This window comes from Mus musculus, chromosome 11 (genome assembly GCF_000001635.26).
Source record: "Mus musculus strain C57BL/6J chromosome 11, GRCm38.p6 C57BL/6J".
NCBI classification, from domain to species: domain Eukaryota; kingdom Metazoa; phylum Chordata; class Mammalia; order Rodentia; family Muridae; genus Mus; species Mus musculus.
In genome coordinates this window covers 96,381,621-96,386,547 of record NC_000077.6, presented here as the reverse complement: position 1 = coordinate 96,386,547, position 4,927 = coordinate 96,381,621, and positions in this window count along the sequence as shown.

Sequence of the window (4,927 nt, the reverse complement as noted above, 5' to 3'; positions counted from 1 at the left end):
GGTGTGTGCTTCTACGTAAAACTGAAGCTGGAGAGGTAACTTAATGGTTAAGAGCACTTGCTGCTCCTGCAGAGGACTTAGGCTTAGTTCCCAGCACCCACATGGCATTTTACAGCCATCAGTAACTCCCGGTGCCAGGGGATCCAAAGTGCTCTTCTGGTCTCTACAGACACCAAGCACAGGCATGATACATAGACATACATTCAGGCAAAACATTTACACATATAAAATAATTTATTTAAACATCAATGGAAAAGTGGATTTTTTAAAAAGAAATATGAGATACTTTATTTTGAAAAGCTTGATGAAAAAATAAAGATTAAAATTGCCACATTAAGCCGAACTAGCAAAAACAGCAGCTGGATTTGGGCAGTTGAATTTGTTGTGATGCTTTGAATGTTTCCACAATATTTTAAAAGTTCCATAATAAAATTTGCAAATCATTACATGATTGCATGTACCCAAGTTGGACCTGAGTACAAACCATCACCTGCTTTGGAAAAAAAAAAAAAAAAAGATACTATCTAGTCAATTCTCCCATAAAGATACTGCTAGTCAACTCTGGGCTCTGGATACAGTTGCAAAAAAGTGAACAAAATACAGAAAAGTAAATATAAGCTGTGTTAGCAATGGAAATATAGATGCAGAGTGGAAAAACTATACCTTGTTTCAGAGCTTTATGAAAAAATAAATGAGAAAATATACCTACATAAAAAACTTAAAGCAAATCCAAGGGATGGTGGCACATGTCTTTGATCCCAGCACTCAGGGAAGCAGAGGCAGGGGGATCTCTACAGAGAAAATTCTAGGACAGAGGACAGCCAAGGCTACACAGGAAAACTCTGTCTTGAAAAAATATATACTTAAAGCAAAAGCCTTTATAGAGTTCAATTGGTAGAGTGCTTACCTAGGACGCACAAAGGCCTAGAAACACACACACCTGTAATCCTAGCACTCTGGAGGGAAAGGTTGGAAGATCAGAAGTTCAAGACTATTCTGTGCTACATAGTGAATTCGAGGCCAGCCTGAGACACACATGATTCTGACACAAGGAAATAAAAAGGGTGTGTTAAGTACTCAACAAGTAGCTGGTAGGATTAGAAGAATATGCAAAAAATCATAGAGATTCCTGGATTATATTCCAGCTGTTCCCAGAGGCTAATGCTCAGGGTTCTGTGTGACCCTTATAGCCATGGTGATGGGAAGCTGAGGGGTGTGGATATTTCACCTGGAGGGGCAGAGACTGGAGTGGAGGAAGCCATCATGACCACTTTATGATAGCTGAGCAGCGCCGGGAGCAAAGGCTAAATGTTTCAGGAAAATAAATTTAGCTTTAAGTAAGGAAGAACAGTCAGAGTGGCTTGAGGAGAAAAGTGAGTGTGTCAGGAAGGCCTGGGACTCCTGTCTCTGGTGATGGGTGGGTTATAGTCAGAGGCTGGACAACCACTGCATGGAAACACTATCTAAGTCATGAACAGGGGATTGGGCCAGATGATCTTTTTATGGTCCTTCAGCATGCTCTAAAACGCTGTTAAAATATGTGGACACAATGCTATAGATTAACGTTAGTGAGACAAATGTCTCCCTTAATATACTTAGCACTGTTATTTAAATCTCAGAGATCTTTATTTTATATGAAGAAGGTGAGAAAACCAAAAATTGAATGGATTTGCTGAGTCTGTCAGCTATTAATATCTATCTTTACTGAGTGTTGGACCGGCTTGATCTTTATTCTCCTACTCATTCATTTATCTTTTCAATAACTTCATAAATATTTACAGGATATATATTTTCCTAGGTATTAAAGATGCAAAAATAAATAGATGGATAAATGCATGATAAAGAGCGATGGGATGCGTGCCAGCGTGGGAGGAAAGAGGCCTGCGTTGGCTCTGGGGATGGTGGGGAAGGCTTCTCAAGGAAGGAACATCTGAACTGCAACTCAGAAGATAAAATAAAAGTTTTTCTAGATATGAACTGGGTAGAAAATCATTCAGGCAAGAGAAACAGCTTATTAAAGGTCAAAGGTCGAATGCTAGGTTTCGGAGGGGCAAGTATCCAGTACGAGTGGATCCAATGGATTACAAGGAAACTCAAAAAGCCAGAGACCATAGGGGAAGAGAAAGAAAGGAGCTGAAGGCAGAGAGAGAAGGAGTTGGAGGAAGAGGAAGCCAGGGGTTAACACAGTCTTCTCTTCACATTTTCAGAACCTGTCTAAAATCTAGCATCTTCATCATTAAGCTCCTGACCTCCTGAAAGCACTCGGTATTTACAGATTTTTGACCTTCCAAGTACTCTGACATCTTAAGATAACTTGCAGACACACTGCTCTCTCTTTCTGATTTCAGTTTTCAGAATTTTTTTTTTGGAAGGTTAGGGTGGAAGTTGCAAACAGGGTCTCTCTACACAGCCCAGCTGTCCTGAAAGTCACTCTGTAGATCAAGCTGGCCTCGAACTCACAAGGATCTGCCTGCCTCTGCCTCACAAGTGCTGGGATTAAAGGCTTGCGCCACCATGACCAGCCAGTTTTCAGATTTCTTAACCACTTTAAATCCATCCAACCTGCCCCCGTTTACCTTTAAAAGGCTTGGCTGTTCCATTATGAGATTTCTCAAAAGTGTATTAGCCATGGTGTTTACATGAGTGAAGCCCTCAAGGGTCCCCAGGGTGGTTACTGCCTGTGGTCTCTCGTTCTGAGTTCCAGAGGAAGGAGGAGCTGGTGACTAACGGGTGCAGTTTGGGTAGTTCCCTGTTTTGATTGACAGATTAAGTCATAGAATCGTTCTTCTACTGTGCACATTCCTTCCCATAAGGCATCTGGTTTTAATGTATGCATGCCCGGTTACACATAGGCACAAAGTGGGAAATGGGAGCTGGAGTGATGGTTCAGCAGCCAGGAGCACGGTTGGCTCTTCCAGAGGACCTGGGTTCACCTCCCAGCACATGGTAGCTCGCAACTCTCTGTAACTGAGGACACACCCCAAACCGGTCAAGCTGGATCTACTTTTCTGGTCTCATTCCTAGATGTAAAGAGTATCTGACTGAACAAAATGTAGATGTAAGAATTGTCAAAGGGGAGGGAAAGTTATCCCACCATTAAGAGAGGAGGTTCTGTGTAGCCCAGGGCTGGTAGGGTCTGAGGTTGCTAGGTGCATTGTTCAGAGAGAGAAGTGTACACAGATTAACAAAGCAGCCAAGTAGATTCATAGAAGCGGGGAGGGTCCATAGAGTCCCAGGTACAACAGTATTCCCTCTGCTTGCCTGCCTCTCTTGGCTTCTTCCCTCCACTTAGCTGGCATGTTTCTTTAGCCTACAGACAGGGCTGGAGACAGGAGAGTAGAGCTTGAGAGCAGAGGAGACTTAGAAAGTTTTAACTTGGCCTTGTGGAAAATCACTCTAAATCCCTCCCCACCCCTTTGCATTCTTGGTGCTGTTTAATGATTTCCCCCCTGATTCTTTGAATAAATTGATACTCTCTTTGGTCAAGGGGCCAAGTGACTATTAGCAAAGTAAGTGAACTATGGAAGACTTGGAGTCCCTTAGCTTGTAAAACTTATCAAGACCTATTACTCCTGCCTGTCTCCAGGCAGGCTCCAATGTAAGGGGGGTGGGGGGGTGGAGAAGTTTGGTAAGACGCCTGGCTCTTGCCTTCCTATAAACTATCTAATCTGTTTGACACTTCTTACCAGAGCCAGCAAAAGCCCTGATAGAGGCTCAGCTGAAGGCTGGAATCTCTAGCTATGTTGGAAATGTCATCTGCTCTTTCTCAAATGCATCTCTCTCATTCAGGTGTGTACACCGTGTGATAGTCTTTCACCTCGGCACACACCAAGTCTCTGTGCTTGTCTGTTTCTAAAATGATAAGGAAAGAGCTTGTCACGTTACTCATTCAGAGGGATACGGAGGGGCCCGTTGCCATGAACCAGGTAGACTTAAAACCAGGGCTTACCCTTGCTTTCTCCCTTTTGAGTGTGTGCTCAGCTCATCTAGAGAGCAGAAGGTAACCACAAAGAAAATGAATAGGCTTTCTCTGAGGGACCTACCCAGGCCTTCCCTGTGGTCATCTCCTTATCTACAGAGAGCAAAATTCTTTACAACATCTGATCAAGGAATGGCTTCTTTCTGTCTATTTTAAAATGTTTCGGCATATTCTGGATTTACTGCCTGGCTGCTGGGCTCTGCTGAGAAGCCCTTATCAAGAGCCCCTTCAGAGCTTTCCAGACGGATTGCAAGGCTGGCATATTTTTAAATAAACAGCAAGCTGGGCCCAGAATGTGGCTTCTTGGGGGCTAAAGCAACATTTGCATAAAGTCGGAGAACAGATGCCAGGCCGAAGTGATCTACTGCTCTTATCTGGCTCTGAGCCTCTTCCTCTCCCCTTTGGATCTCCCCCAGACACCCCCACATGTTAATTTTGCTGTCAGGACCACTCTTCTTGGCCCAGGGACCTGTGCTAAGTTATCAGATGAGAAGCTGCCATGGTCTCTGGGTTTCTGCCTTCTGTCTGCCTTTCGCTTGGCTCTGCAAATCACAGGTGGAAGCTAAAGATTGGGGGTTTTGATCTGCTTATCCCCCAAAGTCTTCAAAGCTCAGACTTGGATGTCTACCATAACATGGATCTCCAGCAATGGGAGGAAGGGGTAAAGAGATACAAGAAGGTTGAGCCCTTTGGAATCCGGTGAGAACAGGCAACTGGTCAACGCTCTGGGCTCTAGTCTAAGAATGAAAACCTGGTTCATGCCTGCCTCTACCTGGGAGATCACATCATCCCTTGCCCATAGAGAAAAACTGGAAAGAGAAGTTGGGACAATACATGCTCAATAAAGAATAAAGAGGGCAGGTTGCGTGAATTTTAAGTAGTCAAAAAAAATTAAAGCAGACTACTTCCTTGCATCCCGAGGTCCTAATTTTGATCCCTCATACCACA